Source organism: Gallus gallus, chromosome 4 (genome assembly GCF_016699485.2).
Source record: "Gallus gallus isolate bGalGal1 chromosome 4, bGalGal1.mat.broiler.GRCg7b, whole genome shotgun sequence".
In the NCBI taxonomy this organism is placed as follows: Eukaryota; Metazoa; Chordata; class Aves; order Galliformes; family Phasianidae; genus Gallus; species Gallus gallus.
Genome location: NC_052535.1, coordinates 77,091,452 through 77,112,497, shown reverse-complemented (window position 1 = coordinate 77,112,497; position 21,046 = coordinate 77,091,452). Strand labels below are relative to the sequence as shown.

At 37.8% G+C, this 21,046-nt stretch overlaps 1 long non-coding RNA gene across 1 annotated transcript; it reads right to left on the bottom strand.

Annotated features, from left to right (window-relative positions):
- Positions 1-9,871: 9,871 nt before the first annotated feature.
- Positions 9,872-20,370, bottom strand: LOC121110576. Its single transcript, XR_005859310.1, has 3 exons — positions 19,801-20,370; positions 14,370-14,396; positions 9,872-13,953 (listed from the first exon to the last, which is right to left on the bottom strand). It is a non-coding gene; the product is annotated as an uncharacterized LOC121110576 (long non-coding RNA).
- Positions 20,371-21,046: the final 676 nt, after the last annotated feature.

Genomic DNA, 21,046 nt, shown 5'->3' with positions numbered 1-21,046 from the left:
CATGTACAAATATTTTTTTTCCTACAAGATCCCAGTAACAAATATGCTGATGCACAGAGGCTATCAAGCCATGGGCTGGATGGGTTTTTGGAAAGATCTCAATAAAAATTTTCTGGTAAATTAAATTTTTCGAGTGTGTCATCTTACTTTTTTTCTAGGTATCATAACCCCAAATGAAATGTTAACATTTTTTTTTTTAATCAGTACTTTCACCCTAGCTGATCTAATAAAAAGAGTTTTCATATTTTCATTTTTAAAAAATTCATTCCATTTTAAAATGTTCTTTAATCACTTAGCGTGATATTTTTACACGTGTTTCAATAAAAAGTTCTATCTAATGAATTCCCTTCTCAAAACACTAGTAAGTTTGGAAGTTGAAGGTCATATGGTTAAATAAAAGGCTTGTTGCACTGACCAGGGAGCAAATGTGAGCAGTAGCAGATAAAAGCTGCACATTCTGGACCTTATGTAAGCACCCTGCACACATACACGCACACTCACACCCTCAAACATGGATTTGGACTAGAACTGGACAAAATCCCTGCCTGAGGCAAACCAGCCAGTCCTGGAAGGCTGTTCCCTTTCACATAAAAATAGTAATAATGAATAAAAATATTTGGAAGGCCTCCAATGCCTCATACAGCATAATTTCTGTTTCTCTTCCCCATGTGTACCCACAGGCTAGCTCCCACTTCTATGGTCCTTGTTCTCCCTGGTTTCTCACCAAGGTAATATATTTGCACCACCGTGAATGAAAAGCAACATTCTGAATTATAAGTGCAAAGGAAATCTGTGTTCTTAAAGTCTTCTTACCTTTTCTCAGGGTGCTATGTTTCATCACTCAAACAAAGATCCCATTCAGGACAGCAACATCATCTCACACATTGGACATGAGGCTTGGAGTTAGGTCACTTTTCTGTGTGTGTGTTTCCCGCTTTGCCTCGTGTGACCTTAGCCATTGATGCAGTATCTGGTACCTCAGTTTCTCATTTTGCTAAACCCTGAAGGAAATATTTCCATGCTAATGGCCACTGAACTCAAAGAGTAGTTTACCCAGACCAGGAATGCAGTACCTGAATCCTAAATTGCAGCTGAAGAATTTTGCCTTTCTTCTAAAACTGGAAGCAACTGAATATGCCAGTTGCATCACTCCATGACTTGGAAGGTTCCAAAGGGGCCCGTTTCACACAGACTGAAGAGCAGCATAGTTGCTCCTGCTTGATCAGAATTCAGATATTGTCCACATACACCTCCTGACCAGGACACTTTTCCCCTGAGCTGAAAACCTGGGTGGGCACCTTTCAAGGCAAATATTGCGAACAAATTAGCATTTATATTTTTTTTAGACAAATCCCCTATTTGCTGTTAACATCCACATTTGTACTTCAGAAGAAAGAAGGCTACTTCTCCAACACTAATAAGACGACTGGATACCTGTTTGCAGCCCTGACATTAAGTCACCTTCATGTTACAGCAAGTCAAGATTTCAGTCTATTCTCAGTTTCAAGTTTCAGATAGGCCATCTGGATAGATATCAAGCAGTTTTCACTGCTCTTCTATGACCAGTCTTATAACGGTGATTAAACATAAAAACAAAGGGCAAATTAGTATGGTTATTTGTGCCTTATGCTGGACAGAATCACTGTATCTCTGTCCTCCACATGTGCAGGTACTAGTGATGTTGTCCTTTGTAGCTCAGATGAGTAATGAAGCTATAGATACATTCATCTATGAGAACCACAGAAGTCTGTGTAAAAACATGACAACCCATAGGAATGAAAATGCATTTGTCTTCAGAGATGAAATACATCATCATATTCAAAATACTCTTAGAATTAAGCATTCTTCAAACAATATGCATTTATAAATGATAGCAATTGGTAAGTCTTTGGAAAATCAGGAAAAAGAATAAACAGTACGAGAATAAACTTACAACAAAGCACATGAGCTGCTCCAACTTTGAAACTCTTCTGTAAACGTGACACGTTCACTTCAGAGGCTTACATAAAGAAATACTGAGTTCTGTCCGTGATTCTGTTTAATACCATTAAAAAGCCATTATTCAGCAATACAAACAGCTTAGTTTCACCTCCTCTAAGGTTGGCGTTGTTCTTGGTGAGGTTGTGTTTTTTTTTTTTTAAGTCTGAAAAGAGGACAAGACACAGTTATACTGTGTGGCTGTTGGACAGGAGGTGCCATTGTGGCTACCAGAGTTTTATTTATCCTTAACCCTAAGAAGCAGTCCTTTAACCAATAGCCTTCTCTATTGCCTTTCCACTGGAAATTTAGCACCATACTTTGCTCTATTCCCAGGACAGTTTTTAATGGCTGCTTCTCGTTACAGAGAAAAAGCTTCTTCTGAGTTGATCATGTTCCAGTGCAACAAGTAACAGCACTTACCAGGGACTTAAACTGCAGCTGTTTGATGCTCAGAGAAGATCCGCTGGCACTGACATGTCTTTACGGCAGCTTGCTGCTGTTGCTTGGACAAACAACTCATTTCTGAAACAGTCAAGTGGGAAAAGAAAAAAAATAAAGAGACTTTCATGTTGGAAAAGAAAAGATCTTTTGTCACTGGCGTTTGACCTTTAATCTAATTTTCATTGCATGTATACAGTAACAGGTCTAACATAATTAGCAAAGTGTCATAAAGACACAATGCCCGAGCAGTTTGAAACGCGTGCATGCACATGCAGAGCTGGCAGTCACAATCCGTTATTATCACAGTGAATAGCATTAATCATTTTTAATGGTCAGACTGTTAAAAAGAAGTTCTAACTGATTACTGGTGTAAAAGAAAATAAACTTCATGCATACAAATCTTATTTCTAAAAAACTGAATCACTTTTGTCAGGTATTTAACTTAAACCAGCAAAACAGACCATCAAGAAGGCAGCATTTAAATGGATGCCTGCAGCGATGGCCAGTCAATGGCCTCTTTATTTGTTAAAGATGGATTATTTTAAATAAATTACAGAGCACTTTCACTGAATAAACAGAGTCTCAGTGGCTGTGGCATGCTATACATGCTTAATTGAGCCACAGAAATCCTAAATGACTACTGAGCTGTGTAATCGCCTTTGATTTTGCTGATAGGACCTGATTCTTTAGGCAAAAACCAAGCCATTGAGGGCTGAAAAGCAACCCTACCTTGAGGAAAATAGAAAGTTTAATCTGGAATATATACTTATAATATTTCGGAAACCACAGGGATGGAGTGTTCCAATAACTGAACACAAGGCAGCTTCAGAAGTGAACGATCTGCGTGTCATTTTTATTTGAGCTTGATATGTTAAATGTCCCAAATGTTTATGTTGTATAAGCCCACTTAAACATTGCAAAGTGCAACAGATTCATTGGCAAAATAAAAAGTATAGCTTTCTCAATCTTGCTTGCTGTCTTTCTGCATTGATACAGCACATAATGCGCACACATGTACCCAGGGGTTTTCTTAAGTAATGGTGTAATTCGACCGCTTTTGGGGAACCTGTTAATGTGATTTATTTTGAGTGTTACCTATGGATACTATAGGCTGAAGTAAAACATTAGGTCAGAAAATGGGAAAAGATATTTTAACCCTTTCTGATCATAGTGCATGTTTCAAGACTGTGTATTATTAACTCCTTAAGTGCCAGTCCTCATGTCACTTGGCCGACAAAAAATCCCATCTGAAATAAGTCTGCACTTAGTATACAAAACCTGCAGGTCAGATCAGTCCTCTGACATAAATGAGTCCTTAGGTAATGACAAGTGGAATTCATTCTGATGCAAGTCACAACCTTGAATATTATTACTTCCGTTTGTCACTCTCTCTCTGACACTGAGAGGCAGTTGGATAGCTACTTTGAATAACAGCAATTAAAAGAGAGTTGCATATTGTTTTGTACTGGATTTTCTCTGAAAAATCTGAGCACCTACACCTTTCTTTTCCAGGCAAGTGCAAAACTGCTTAGCATAAAGCATAGCGAGAGGCATTTGCAGTTTCTGCAATTAGACTGTACATTTTATATGTATGTGTGTACATATATATATAAGTTTAACAATGGTAGTGAAGTACATGCCTGCCAATATCCAATTAGATTGATAGGCATAAAATCTTGAAGTTTTATCCTTCCACACTTTGTTTCATCCACTGATCCCTGAACATTAAAATACATGATATGAGTTATTCTACAGCACTCCTATGAGGCTTTTTCAAAAATTACGCTCCAGAATCCCAAACTGGATACCCAAGGATACTCAGTCAGGATGGAACACTTTGACCAAAACAGCTGAGCCTCTGAGATATGAGAAACACAGAAGAGGGAGTAAAGGAATTTGAAGATGTCTTTTGTACTTTTCATAACAGATGAGAGAAGGTTCAACTCTACTGAATATCAGCCCTTCCTGGTGGGAAACAGCCTGGAGTTTTGCCCACCTCCTGCAGCAGGGCAGCTCAGCAGGGAGGACAGACGTGGGGAGAAAGCACAGCTGCCACAGCTCTCCTTAGCACCTTGGCACCATTTCTCAAGGAGAGACAAAAAACATGCCCTGCCCATTGAATGTTTTTTTTTTTACTAGAATTAATAAGAAAACAGATCTGCAGCTCATAGATGTGTAGACTTGTGAGCATGACAGTAGGAAAGATATCCTGACTATGAGAGAGCTCTGCTAGGACAGGAGGTTTTGCAGGTCTTCCTTAAGCTAGTCATACCGACTCAGGGCATAACTGTATCTATGTATTCTTTGGCAGTACACTATTTTCCTTTTGACACAGAGATATTCTCAGGAGGCCATAGATCACGCAAAACTGTGTGATGAAGGTGGGTGCAAAATTCCTACATGACTGAGCCTAGTGCCACACAGCCATTCTGCTCTTCATCCCAGGGATTACAGAGCCATGTGGCAGAAGACCATATGTGGGCACCTTCTGTGATACCAGTTGTACAGGAATAATACCTGCACCCATGAAGCCCGGAGCTGAACTGCACTGACACACTCCTATCTCCTTGGTGGCCTTGACCCTCACTGAAAGTAATTTGAAATTATTTCCCATGGGGCCTTTTAAAAGTTGTTGGGTTGGTTTTTTTTTCTGTTAAATATGTTTGTGCTCCTGCCAGTAACCCCGTGACTGGGCATGGAGCTAACTCAGAGACATCTGGCTGGATTCAAATGTTCAAGTACTTTTTATGGTCCCTTTGGCCAGTGAGCACAGCATCTTATAGGGATATTCACTGAGGATCCCTGTGCTCTTTTGATGCTCCAGAAGGGTTCAAATAATGAAGACACTGCAAACAGATCTGAATAGGAAAGATTTTCAGAAACAGGAGAGGAACTGCATATCTCACAGGAGAAATCTGGGTAGATTTAAAAGCAATATGAAACAGAGACCAGCAATTGCACCACATGTGTGTAAGGAGAAATATGATATAATTGGTTAACTGAGACTTACCTAAATCAGGAAACAGGCTCGAACATTAAAATTCTAAGGTGTAGTTAATAGAAAAGACTGAATTGGACACAGGGGAAACAGCTATATGGGTGCAGAAGTATGCTAACTCCAGGAAAATAAATGCTGTAGCTGATTGGACTGCTACAGAAAAAGCAGCTGACACTGTGAAACAATCATAAGGAACTTACAGCCCCTCAGGGACTGGTGACAATCACAAAATGATTCTGCAGAGGACAGGTTACAGAAAGCTGAAATAAGGGATTGAAAGGCCATTTAATTATCAGCTATCTTTTAAGTAAGGGAATATTGGTGGATATTGGCATGCTTGAGATCCTAGAGATAGCCAACACTTTGCTTAAAAAGTGAAAGTGCCATGAACCAAAAATTAAATAAAGATCATTACAAGCACTGTGTATAAAAGCAAGTGGAACAAACTCATCCATTCCTGGAACAAAAAAAAAGTTCTATTAAATAGATTTTTCTACTAAGTATGTAATACTCCCAGTAGGTCCTTACCTACGTTTAGACACTTATACTACAGCCTGAAAACTCCAACTGTGTGAGAGAATGCATAGAGTCACAGAATGGCTTGGGTTGTAAGGGACCTCCAAGATCACTAGTTCCAAACCCCTCCCATGGGCTGGCTGCCCCCCACCAGGTCAGGCTGCCCAGGGCTTCATCCAACCTGGATGAATGCCAGGGATGGGGCACCACATCTTTCACAGTTCAATTCCTACAGCAAATACTATGAGATATATGAAGAAAGATATGCTACATTTATTTATACAATGTCCTTCAGATCAAAACATTTGAAAGTGCTTAACAAACTACTGATCAGCACAGATGCCTTCAAGTGTATTCACTAAGCAAAACAATATTGCCACACATGGAGTAACTGCAGCTAATTCCTTATTCACATCCTACAGTCACCCCACATACTCTGCAGCAGCACTTGCAATCATAGAATCATCACAGAATCATAAAATGGCCTGGGTTGAAAAGGACCACAGTAATCATCGAATTTCAACCCCCCTGCTATGTGCAGGGTCACCAACCACCAGACCAGGCTGCCCAGAGCCACATCCATCCTGGCCTTGAATGCCTCCAGGGATGGAGCATCCACAACCTCCTTGGGCAACCTGTTCCAGTGTGTCACCACCCTCTGTGTGGAAAACTTCCTCCTAATATCTAACCTAATCCTCCCCTGCCTCAGTTTAAGACCATTCCCCCTTGTCCTGTCATTATCCACCCTCATAAACAGCCGTAGCAATAGCAAAGTCAAGCCCTTTGCTTTGTTATTACAGAAGCAAGGCATTCCAATTTAAAAAATAGCCAAAGCTACTTTTACTCTTTGCTGTTCCAGTTTCTGTCTTCAACATAGTGCCTATTGAGTTCTTCCTGTTTTCTGCTGCACAGTGTTCCACGTATACTTTTCTATTTGATTCAATCTTATAAAAGTTTTGTCTTGCCCTCAAAAAGAAAGCAAAGAAACCATTACAAAACAGATATACTCAAACAAGGGAGCTAGTGTCATCTCAATGCTTAGTTTTCCATCTCCTGCTAAAGCTTCTTGTGAGAAGCTACTACTACAGCTACTTTTTAACGTTTCCCGTATCTTACTGGATCAAATTGGATTCGCCTTTGATTGTCATTTTCTGTCATGTATACATTTTTATCCCCTTTATTTATCACTACTTTCTATTAACAGTGGGCAGAGTGACTCAAATGCCTACAGGTATGAATGCATTAATAATTAGTGGAGACCCTTTCCCTCTGTGCAGACTGCAGGTAGCATCCTGTTTCAACCTTCAGCAATGCAAATAAGCGAATGTTGGCAGTATATCATGAACTGCTCACCAGTCATTTCCTTAATGACTTGCTAATTTTCCTCCCCATATCCTCCACATGACATGCTGGAACCTCACATGCCAGCGCAACGGAGACTGCAGCCCGTGTCGATGGCCCTAGGATTCTGATTTCATGCCAGCTCTGGTTTCTCTCATTTTCCCTTAAGGAATCTGCTCCCAGTTTTTAATTTTATCTTTGGTGGTGGCATAAGTATAATTCTTGAGATATTTAACTTCCCTACCTACTGCTAATCTAGTGCTTACTGCTAATTTGCAGCTGCCTGAACTTTGTGTTTTATGTCAAAAAAACACAGATGAGTGTTTTTATTTTCTGTTCAGCATTTCATCCTTCTTCACTTGATTTATTCAAGTAAATATTATACAGTTCCTAAACTAATATTTTTTTACTTTTTGTTGTTTTTAATTAAGAATGAAAGAACATGTATCCCAGAATTTACCCCCAGAACATAGTTTAATACACACAGAATACAATGTAATCTTTCTTGGATTTGAATACTACTTTCAATGAGTTTTAGAAGCATTAATAGCTGAAAAGTACCATTGTATCCCAGGGTAGGGTAATCTCCTTAAACCTCCAGAAATAACAAGAACATTGTTTTTCTTTTGTATCATAACACTGGGATTTACCAGACTTATACAGTAGGACTCTCATTCTGAAAATCATATTTTCCTATTTATTGACTGAAATAACTATGCTATGCAACCACAAAACTAGAAACATGGGGATGTTTTGCCTCAGTAATATGATATGCTCTAGATAGAAAGCACTTAAGGCCGTCCTCATGGGGTGTGTATGCAAAAAGCAATTGCCTGGGAGCCACTTCTGTGATGACAGTGTACTTGCTGACGGCATGGCCTCAGGTTTCAGAAAATGGAAGATGTCTGCGGTCTGATCAGCTCCAGCCTACACAGATGTTGCTGTCAGCTGCATAGGGGCTCTTGTATGTAATTCTCATGGTTGAGGACTAAGTCCCTACAGGGGGCTTTTTCTTGGCCTGAGTGATCAAACTGAAGAATATCAGCCAAAAAAAAGAATTATTGAAAAGTCTGCACGAAAGATGCTTTTTGCAATATTCAGTAAAGCAAAGTAATTTGTCTGCATTTGTTCCATTCTTAAAAACATTTTAAAATAAAACATATGTGCTTTGGTCTCCCTTCTTGTAACCTGTGGTTGATATGGTCATCTGGAAAAGAAGCAATGCAGATTCAAGCCTCCTCTCTTTAAAGTCTCAGGAGAGCTGAACAGTGTGTTATCCCACAGCTGCTAATGAAGACAAGGCAATGCTTTTTGATTTTGATGGGTACTTACAAGCTGTGTGTCAGCAATGTGTTAGAAACTCATCCTATGGTGTATCTGACAAGGCTTTCTCTTTGCCAGCTCAGTTCCAGGGTTAGCAAGACTCAGGTTGAATGGACACTGGCAATTTTCTCACATTTCCTGTTACACAGTAGTACCATGAGAGAAAGAGATACATTTACAGCAGAATCACAGAATCTCTAAGATTGGAAATACCACCAAGATAATCTAGTCCAACCAGCAACCCATCACCATTGTACCACTAAACCATGTCATTCAATGCGACACGAATTTATCACGAACACCTCCACCACCTCCCTGGGCAGCCAGTTCCAACACCTCACCACTCTTCTGAGAATAAAGTTTTCCAAATATCCAATCTGAACCTCTCCCAGCACAACTAAACCATTGCCTCTTGTCATATTCATTGTGTATGGTAACACTGCTTCCACAAACCTGCCAGCAGGATACGGGACCATGGAAATGCAGCAAGCACAGAGAAGTATCCAGATGGATCTCCATCAGAAACAGGAATTCAGGACTGAGGCAATGAGCTTCTTTGCTGCGGTAGGAATTAAAAGCGCAACCTCTGTCAAAACAAAAGAGACGAGTAATTAAAGCAATATTGCTAACAGTAAGTAAGGGCTTCGAGCAAGAAAATGAGTCTAAAATACAAACTTCAAATAGCGGAAGGAATTTCTCCCTTTACATTGACTCTATTTCTTAATTCAGATTTTTTTTTAATGTAACCATTTATTATATGAAATACATTACTGAATTCCCTTGTGTTCCTCATATCACCCAAGTCTCTTACAGGCCTATGTTTACTACTTAGTGTGCTTTTAAAGAAAACCCATCTGTGAAGTATCTATCCCCAACCAAGGTACGTGCTTGAGTGCTTTTGTAGCTCAGGATATGAAGCCCACTTTATTTATTTATTTATTTATTTGGAGGTAACTTAAGGAGATGGAGCAAAGCCAGGGAAACAGCTAAGAAAATGGGTGGACAAGAAACACAAGAGAAACTGAAAGAGCTGGCAAAGAAAAAACATAAAGGAAAGGAGCTGGCGAACAATAAATGAGAGCCAGATATATAACAAAGATTTGGAAAAAATGTTTATTTTATTTCAAATTAATAGCAAGAAAGAACCTATAAATGTGGTACAAATTGCTCAGTGCCTCATGCAGTGCCAGTATTATGCCATTCATTATACTTGCAGGTGTATTATTTCTAGTTCCCTTGATAAAAAATGCTTTCCATGTATTCTGTTGTATTTCAAAGTGTATTTTTTCACTACTATAGTGCCAAAGATTCTTATTCTTCCAAACTTAATAATAGCGAATCATTCTCCTGGCTGCAGACTGTGAGCATGGTTACTATTTTGCGCAGGTAGTTCTTCCACCTTTATTAAAGGGACCGCTCCAAAATTGATCCATCTGTAATCTAAGATCTTTTCTAAATGTCTATTTACCCCTGTAAGAATTGTTTTCCTATTAGAACTTATTCTTGTTTCCAATTCCAAATCTGGTCTCCTGCTAGTACAATAAGTTTCTTATGATCCATATTACATGCTTTTGTCTCAAAGAAAATTAAAAAAAAACAACAGCACATCAAAATGTAATCTAACTTGTCAACATCTTACCCCAAAAACAAAGTCTCCCAACCATCGTAAGTGTGCTGCTATTGCTTGATTTCTCCAATGGTTGCTCAACAGCAGATGTGGGGAGGGTTTTGACAGAGATAACAGAGTCCCAAAGCCAACAATAGAGCAAATGATGCTGGAGGGAATTGCTCTAAGTGCTCTGGTACTTTTCATTGACACCTCTTTCCTCCTCACATCCACTCACAGAGAATCCAAACGGGCATGGGTACATTCTTGTTCAAGATTCATGCCGTGCACATAATCCTTAACAAAGTATTTACTTCTATGTTAATTACTGCATAGTCCTTCAATAAATGTTTCCACCAGACACAGCCCAAGGGGCCTTTTCTGGACTTGCAGTCCAGAGTCCCTTTGATAAGGCTGTCAACCCCTGGCATTCGTGATTGTACTTATCTTCTATCAGTCCAGACATTTAAGGTGGTGGTGATTAATGAGAGATTACCCCTCATATCATGCTTTAATCCTACAAACTGAGAAGAAAACTATTTTACTGCCTTACACTTTCCGTAACATTTTAAAAACACATTGCTCTAAGAGTGTGGAGAAGGCCAGGCTCATTAAGCCTCTTTTGAGAGTAAAAGGTTTAGACAGTTCCCCCGAGAAAAAAGGCTTGTAATAAACCTCTGCTTGCTTTATCTTTTCAAGGCATGGATCATTTATCCTACCTCAGATTATACAGGCTAGTCAAGCACAAGAGAGAAAGATTTTCTCCAGATTCTGTCCTGCAGAAGCACAATAGTATGCAAAGCACTTCGTGAAGCCAACAAGCTACATATTAAAAGCTGACTTTATGCTATGATATAATGTAGCATGAACATCACTGGAGAAATGACAGTTATTTCAATGATAAGTTTTATCTTCAGATGTACTGTGGCTCAGTGATAAGTTTTTTTCAATTTGTTAATACTGTACATTCCCAATTTCTAAGTCTTTTTACGAAGAGTTATTATACTGAGAGATAAATTAGAATTTAAGTGCAGCTTCCCTTCAGCATATGTGAATGAACATAATCATGAAGGAAGATCAGTCTTACATTTATCTCCATTCATCCAGATTCTTATTCTGACATCTGAGGAGACAGATGACTTTGCTACAGCATTTCCTACTGCAGGGACGCTAGGGGTAGGCAGGAGGTCTCTCACCTCACCTATCAGCAGTTATTCTTCAGATGATATAGCAGTCACTGAAGTGGCAAAATTATCAGTTATACAGATTTTTAAAACCCTTGTTTTCTGTTACAAAATTCCAGTATTTAAAAAAAGAAAAAAAAATTCAACTATAATAAAAAGTCAGACTTTAAAAACTCCTGTTCATCAAATACCATCAGTTTGCCCAGCCAAAACCTTTGTTTCAAGCTTAACTACAGCATTAAATTCAAAGCCAGAAGCACCATTTTAAATAGAAATAAAGTTGTACCTTCCTGATCCAGCACTTCAGTTGCACTTTTTCAAAATACAATGTCACTGACAGCTTCATTTCCCCACCAAAATATATCATTCCCCAAGATCAATGTTTTCTGACAGAGAACTGAAAATAATATACAGAGATTTCAAATGCAATAAGGGTAGGAATTTTTTAACTTTTAGAGAAAAAAAAAAAAAGAAAAATAAGAGTCATACAATCATTTCCTCATCTCCTATTTTCTCCATCTCTCATGCTTGCTTGCATACCATACAGGTACACACGTGTTCACTCACTCCCACAGATCACAGCCATCTTCACCCCCATTCTTCACCCATTCAGCCTCCACACCTCCACACTGTTTCAGCTGAATCTCCTGTGATTACAGTTTTATTCTTTTGCTTTATTCACTTCTCTGAACAAAATTGCTTTTCCACAGCACTTTTAGTTCTTACTGTAGGTCTGGTTATTGTCTTCTCAGTCCTTATCTTACGTGCCACTGGCCCCTTGTTTCCAGATAACTTTATAACTCGGCCAAACTTTTTCATTTCACAGCAAATAGACTGAAAACATACAACAGCAGCTAGAAACCAGAAATAAATCCCACACAGATTGACCAGTCTGCTTTCTGCAGACCACCAACAAATTCTATCTCAATTTGCGAGTGTTCTGGATTTAGACCTTGTGAATTGCTGCCCAGACAACACCGGGTTTGACTTCTTTTATTTACATCCAGTAGGAAGCTTGGCAGTGACTCCAAATGAAACTGGACCAGGAATCAATAAAGCAATGTAATATGGCCAAGTTTTCATAAAAACAGAGCTTTTGAATCACGGCTGTGAGTTGTTGCTATCAGAATCAGAAAAGAGGCTACACGGTCCCTGAGCCTGATCCAGTTTTGCCTTTCCTCCTTTCTACATTGTTAAAATAGTATCTCTGAAAAGAAATTACTGTCTCACTCTTACACTCTTATTTCATCTTCCAGTCACCTGTTCTGGCCAACAAAACTATGCAGCGGGAAGGAAGTATCAGGTCCCCTACACAAGGTTGTTGCTTAGAAGGCAATTTTGACATTTAATTCCAAGATCCTTCAGAACAGAAACTCATTTCCCTATTTAAATCATGGAAAGAGAGAGGAAAATGTTTAAGCTTTGCAAAGCAATGCCACAATTCAAAATCAGGCAGTGCTAGTCTCCCTGTTTCCCAGGGGAGGATTAATTTGCTTCATTTCATTCTTTGCTTTTTATTATTTCAATTGGAGGATATAAAAATGCTATTGAAAGTTTTGAAGGATAAACTCTATATGCGGCAACTGCTTAAAATAAGAATAAAATTTATGGAAAGCGTAGACATTTTTATCACATTTATGTGACCTATTAATGATAAAAGAAATTTCCTTCATCTAACGAGCTCTATCTTTATAAATGTAACAAGAGAGGATATTTTAATTCTTACCATAAATCTAATAAAGTTAAAATCTTAACTCCAAGGCACTTAACATGCTTGATTCTGTATTTAAAGGTAATGTTGCTAACCTTTACAATGTTTTTATTACCTACAACATGGAGATAAGATATTTCAATATTCATTTTATTTTATAGATCAGATTTTAACAGTGATTTCAAAGAAGCCATCAGATAATCAAACTGGGAAGAAATCATGAACGTTGTTTAAAAAGTGATTGCAAAATTCTCTATTAACACAGCAGAAGTAATATAGGGAATTACATGAGACCAGAAAATAGCACCTAAAATATTTTGCTATTTTATTGTCTAGTTTTCTATTAAAGCCAAAATACTCATCAGCACTGACAGAATGCCCACATGGAAAGGCAGAGTGTGATTATTGGCAGGGCTGAGAAGTACAGGATGAGTTGATGAAGAAATTTTCTAGGTAAAGCAATGGGAACACCACTAAAACAAGAAACGTTGTGGCAGGAAAGAGAGCTGAGATAGGACCAGGTACATATATCCACATTTCTAAGATTACTTTCTATCACATGAAGCTTTTAAATCACAGCTTCTTACATCTGCATATGTCTGAAAAGCACATCTTTGGCAGGTCTTGAGATAGATGCTTCTAGGGTAACTTCAAGTGTTACCTCAATCACACAGTTAAAATCAGTTTCTGCATTGTTGCATGAGTTAAATTCGTATCAAAGCCCATAAATGCTATCTTGCCTTCCAGGAAACACTCAGGAACTGGAGCAGAAATTTCTTCTGCCAAAAAAGAGCCACTTCATAGCCAGGAATCATGCCAGGTCACTGATGTTTGCTGCCAATTATAAAGTGTACTAGGGAATAAAAAATAGAAAGAGTATAGAATTTTTTTAAAACATAATGTCATATCCCCTTATCCAAAATCTCTTTCTGAATAGAAAATATAAGGCACATTCTTAATATATTTCAAGATTCTCTCTGCACTTAAAAGTGATAAGATTCCACACTTTCCTCAGTGTTACTTCCCATACAGTGACCCTTTTTTTTCCCAGAAGCTTGTCCAAGTAAATAAATGATACATTTAACCATCCACAGCAATTAAAGTGCATGGCTTGAAACCAAAATTTTCTGGTTTAGATGCAAATATTTGTATAATTTAAAAAAAAAAAATACTTAGGAGTTAAAGTTTTATAAACAACTTGGAAAAAATGATCAAAGCAAGTGTTTTATTTTTAATTTAAAGTCCAAATAAAGAATAAGTATACTTTACCTTTCTCTATAAGCGTATCGCAGCCATCTGTTAAAAAAAAAAAAAAAAAAAGAAAAGTACGTTCAATAGTAATTGGCAGTATAAGAATCACATTCCTTCTGCCCTTTGCTCAGGCACGATGCCACATAAGTTTGATGCCATAAAATTTAATTTTTTCATTTTGAATGATTTACAGTGGAGCAGAACTTATAAATCAGAACAGTAACAGGGGTTATGAATAGGGATGTATGTTTTTCCAAAATGTCTAAATGAAATATTTTGAAACATGGTAAAAGAACTGCACAGTTCTCCACCTGGCAGCCATAATTGAAGTTAATAACACTTGTTTAGACATAAGGAAACTCTTTGACACCTAGACCATTTTTTTTTTAATAAAATGATCAAACAATCATCATCTAGTCTTAAGAAATCAAAGCAGTTAGGTCTGGCAGTATGTTATTTGAAGGCAGTCTTGCTTTCAGCTATGTTTCCAACTGTGCCTAATAATTTTGAAAATACGTACCCATTTTTTAGCACAATCCCCTATTTTAATAATATACAATATTGTAAATCCTATTGCAGCACTTAGGAGCCATTACCATCATTCCAGTGACATGAAACACGTCGTATGAAGAGGCTTTGATAATTTCAATATGCACTATTGATTGTACAGCATTTCAGATGCATATTTAGACTTTCCAGTCTCTTTCTTTGACTATGTCAGAGCTATCATCTGATGGGATGCAATGGTTTATTTCCCCTAAGTTAGTACAAGCATGTTTTGGAATATTACTGTTAATGTCTATGAGGACATTCAGAAAATGCAACCCCATAACTGGAAATAGTTCCTCTAACTTTACATCAACCTTTCTTAAAGAGAATAAAACCAAACTAGTCAAAGTTTTGAGGCCCTCTAAAATGGCTGGATAGCAGAGTGCTGCAAAAGCACTGAATCACACCATTCCGGTCCTGAGTTTCCAGAGTTCTTGGTAAACCTGAGTACAGTAATGCAGAAAGAGATTTCACTTCACATAACTCATCTCTTCCAGTCTTGAATTTTCAACCTACAAGACTTGCAGACTCCTGAAAGATGTGAAATTAATTTTCTTTATTACCAGCAACCTTCTATGTCCTCTCACTGGCTTCTGGGTCATCTGGATCATCTAGCTCTTTTGTTAGCTGCCCTTTTATCTCTTGTTGCCCTAATGGCCATAATACCACAGCACTACTGAATAAAACCCCGAGGAACAGACATCTCATAAATCATATTGGTGCAGTAAAAGAAGGAATTGTCCTCATGATTGGACTTTAGTACCTTGATTTACATAATATGGTGCAATTCTACAGACATCACAGTTATGCTGGGACCACATCAATCTCTTTTTGAATGTTCTGTCTTTATTTCATGCAGCCTTAAAATTCTCACTGGGAAGAGTACTTTCCTAGATCTGTGAAATATTCATCACTTCAATGTTTTACAGACTGCATGACTTCAAATGAAGGCAACATATTAAATAGGATAATTTAGAATAAATGGTCTCATTTCTAGGCAACCTTGAGCAAGCTGGGAACACAGTGTTTAGCTTTGGCTAACCACTAATAAGTCACTCAATCAGAAATGCGAATGCCAACTTAAGAATCTGCATTAAATAGAGGTGGTTAAATTGTTGTAAGTCCCTGTACCTGTAAAATCAGAAGAGACACGTTCATTCAGTAGGTGTCTACATGAATATAACTCATGACTGCCAGTATGGATGATTTAGGAGCATCAGAAGATTTTTAAAAGTGTATTAATGGGTCTGACCCAACATAGATTGTACAGATAAAATTTCTGTGTCTTTCAAAATGAGAGCAGGATCTACAGCATCCTGGCAACCCAAGTAGGCACTCAGTAACATGAAAAGCCAGGGGATGATGATGTCATCCTTAAGGGCCTGCCCTTATAAACCCAGGAAATACCAATCAATTTATATCTCATCATCTTAACCCTGTACTTCTAGGTAATGGTTTTAACCCATATTCCCTCCTTTTTCAAAATGTTGTCCTGTTCCTCTTAACTTGATTTACTCTACTTATTTCAGCTGCTGACTTTGGCACTTTATTCCCAGCTCTAACCAACCACAGTTTGAAGACATATCCCTGAGCTGTTCCAGTGTGGAGTGGTGGGGAACTCATTCACATCTGCTCCAGCTCAGGTTGATAGCCCTACCCTTGTGAACCGGGTTAGGAACATTTAACAGTCTCAGATCCCACGGGCGCAGGTGCCCACACCTGCTAAGCCCAAAGCAGAAAACAAGTCTTAAGCATTATTGGTACTTTATTCAGTATTTGGCTTAGCTGTTTTATGTGGAAGCAAAACCTGTCAAAGGGAAAAACAGATTTTGCAACCTCACAAGCCAAACTGCTCACTGGCACATGGCTGAAGGAAGCCCTGCATTTTGTTTCCCAAGGCTTTATACATTGCGCCCAAAAATAAAATACCTAGTGCACGTGCATAAAGCTCACCATCAGATTCCTCAGCTGAGCAGGTGATGCCTTTTTTTGTTTGCTTTTCCAATTTCAACTACAGACAACTCTTCCTGGTATAATTCACTTCAAGGTCTAAAATTTGTTCCAGTGATAATTGCTGAATTTATGTGTATTTAGAACCCAGTGCTTAAATAAAGCAGCTACATAGGGTGATTATATATAAATGCTGTGCCAATTTGTCTGAATAGGAATGTAGTAAATTACTACTGATTACACAAATACTGATTAAAATTTGAAGGCAAATAAATAACTACGATAGATGTTATTTATTTGTCCAAATATTCTTAAGAGTCATGCCAAGCATAACTTCCAGTAAAAGCAGAGGATGGAACCACAGAGTTATACTGGTGGATGGCCTGGACTGAATCACGAAGACAGCAGTGACCATTGGTTTAAGGTTTGCTCTGTCTCTCTTTGTCTCTGTTTTTCCTTGTTACCTCCATAACACCAGGAGCTGAACTCATACCAGGAAAAGTCTGATATTAAATTGCACTTGGAGTTCTTGTTGAAATTGCCCAGGTTTTCCTTTTGCATAAGTTAATAAAAAAGAAACGAAGCAAAGTACTGAAGTCGAGGGCAATGTTCTCAAACCTTATGCATTGCTCACCCACGCAGCACTTGCAAGTACCTTCTAAATCCTTTGAGCCCAGACGCAAATCTGCCTCTGGAAACAATTATCGTGTTTTCAAAACATTCTCTTCAAGTTGATTTACTAGAAAGGATGCTGAAATTTGCATAAGTTCTGCCTTGGACAAGGCAAAAAGTTATTATTTCTATACGCAATAATTAATAATTTATTTAAAATTACCTAATGCACATAAGTGCGGCAATAATAGTTAACATACACAGAGGATGAAATGACCCCAGTGTAACCATTAATTGCAAATTTCTATACTATTCATCTTCTAGGTTCCTAGGTGACAAAGGTCAGTACATGCATTAGAAACAGTGACACTGTGCTGATTTGCTGATGTTACCTCAGGTGAAGCTGCTGAGTAGTCTTGCAAACAAAAGGATCCTGGACTGAATACAGGTGTTTTCTGTGGTACAATTTCATCAGCTATTAAGTTTGCACTTGTGAATGTCATAGACAGTGGTGTCCCACACAGGTTTGTAGGGCTTCAGGCAGCACTTCTATATAGCTCTATATACCAGCATACTCTCAGAGCAAGGTTTCATGGTGCCCCACACCATTGCTGCCTCTCTTCTTACGTGTATTTAGTGCCACTATATCCATCCTTTGTCCTTTTAAAAACAGCTATAAAAGGCAGTCCATGCTCCTTGCCAGAAGAAATAGCTACCAGCACTTTTGTATTAATGTGTCTAACAGTTTTCCTTTTGTAATTAAATTTTGCAGTTGGATAATCCAGTACGTCTTTTTGGCAATGGGAAAAGTAAAGGTAAAACAGATGAGAAGCTGTGGTTTAGATACCAAATTTAATTTACAGATTTTCACAGATTTTTATTTGGAACAGCATGCATTTTAAATGAGAGGAGCTGTTCCTTCCTGTCAGCCACAGAACAGTCACAGCCTGCTCATTCTAGAGAAACCTTTCCATTTCACAATGCTTAATATGGATATTCCTAATAAATCTGCAGACGTTACAGAAATAAATCCTCAGTGTAAATTATACACGGATTTACAGTCTCTAATATCAGATATGAGCATTAAAACCTAGAATTATGTATTTGCCACTAAAGTTACTAGTTTCTTTATTCTTGTATACTATTCTTGTATAGTTGTATATTACTCTCATCCCATGTAGCATGCAAGATTAACAGAAACAACCTTAGCATTCCAATAAGAGAAATTAAAATAAAACTAAAGATATAACTGAACTAAAAAAAACTAAAATAACAGATTAATCTCTATTTGTTACCTTCCCTGAAATACTCTAGTGAGCTAGCATACAGATTTCTTCTTTACAATCTACAGGGAAATTAAGGATTAAATCCTATTTCTGCACTGCTTTACATGTTTTTCAGACCTGGGAGTACTTACCATCGTTGCTTTTTAACTACATCATTACTTAATCAAAATATTTAAAATGTAGTAGTAGGAATAAACAGAACCAAACTGAAATGTTATGGTCTCTAAATTTTCTGTAGCTTTCTTTGTCTCTTATTTGAAAAAAAAAAAAAAAATGACTGTGGTACAATGCAGATGACAAAAACATGATGTCACTGGGGGAACATATGCTTATTTTTACAGATTCTGCTGGGAGTCCTCTGTATATGTAGAACTGCTCAAACTGAAACTCGAGTTTTGTCCAGTCGATTTCTTGCGAACCATAAAACAGATTTCACTTGTCTCTGGTGTTATTTGTAGAAATACGTATCAGTGAGATCAGAAAGCTATTATACATTCTCTTTTTTAAACATGTCCCAATAAGCAGTCTGTTATATTTCTGGTAGTGCAGCATATTAAGTTACCTTTTAAGTTCCTGCCAGTTGGGAGCTCCTTCATTCAAAGGAGAACCCCGGTTTAGCTTCAGGCTAGAACTTAGCAATAATCATGTTGTTTTAAGGATCTAATTTAGACTTTCTGTAAATTCAAAGTGTTGAGTTAACCATGCTCTGTTTATTTGTAGAATATTTTCTGACACCTTGTTACACAATTAATCTACAACCTCACTTATAACCCCGGTCCTAAGAATAGAGGCCTGACGTACACAGCCCTTGTCACCTGTAACATAATGTATTCTTTCACTCTTGTCCCACTTGTAGATACAAGTTTCCTGGACAAAAAGGGTCAGGCTGAAAATTGGCTATTCAACACTGCCGGTAGAAACAAAAATGTACAGAACTGAAAACAAGAGAAAAGAATGGATGAAAGAAGTCATTAACAGCAGCACATTTCTAAAGGCTCTGACTCCACTTAAGTGCGGAAAGATTTTGTATTGGGCTTCAAGCTTGCCCTTACCAACATCCAGTGGAAGCTCAGGCTCTGCACCTCACCCTGCCTGAATGCTTTTACCAGTAGCTCCTGCAGGCAGGGTTGGAAGATTCTGCCATGTGTATGACCTTCAGCCCTTCTGAAACAAGAGAAAAAACAAACAAATGAAAATCCATTCCATTCATTCATAAACATAATAGATTTTCACTGAAATACATACAATGGATAAATGTATGTATATATATGATATATGCACACACACAAAAACACCGAACTGTCAAATTGCAGAAATGTTTGCATAATGATTTAAAAAAGAAAAAAAAGAAAAAAAGAAGAAAAACAACAACAACATGAAAAGGAATTTCTATCACCATCCAAAATACTTGTCCCTCCCCTCCTCTGTCCCCCAAAAATAGTATAAATCTCAGTTCAAACAGCAGAGATTAATGGTCCTATCTTTCCAGTGAGATCCAATCTCAGCTGGTGTTGTTGCAGTAAACAATGACATTAACAGATACAGAAAGAAAACCCACAATCTGACATCCTTGGACAGTTTCTTCCTTCCGTCTGCCCAGATGTGGGCAAAACCACTTAGTACCTGACACACTGGTTGCTCCTTGCAGTGTTATCGAAAAACTAAGCTTCAGTAATCAAGTACTAATTAAATACTAACTAAATAATAACAACTAATAATAATAACTAACTAATCAAAAACTAACTAAAACTAAGTTTCAGTATTGTATAATTTTGTTACTGTAAATTGCAATGATCAACAGCAATAGAAGTTAATGCTTAGAATATGCTACTAATAATCAAATCATGTATTAATAAACAAATGAGCTACTGTTTCTTGGACGCTTAAAGATCACCTAGGAGACTAAAAATATCTCCAAACAATAGTAGATCTTAATGTTTTCATTCCCTTTAGCTACTTCAGTAAAGCCCATTCCCTTTTACTTTCTATTAAACTATCAAAAACCAGCTAAGGCCACTGAATGATCTGTATGAATAAGAAAACTGTTCAAGCTAAGTAGCAGCTCAGCACTAATCTATCAGGAAAAGGAAATAATCAAAGCTATCCCTATCTAGGCTATGTTAGTGCAATACGGCATAGGCATAATAATGTATAGCAGCTTTTGTATGTATATGACAAATGAAGCAAGAGCTGATGAATTGTCTAGCAGTTCTAAAATGGTTTGCAATTTCCCTCACATGTCACTCCATTAGTTGTTAGCTCCTGAACTTGCCACATAGAAAAATTACTTGTGATTTG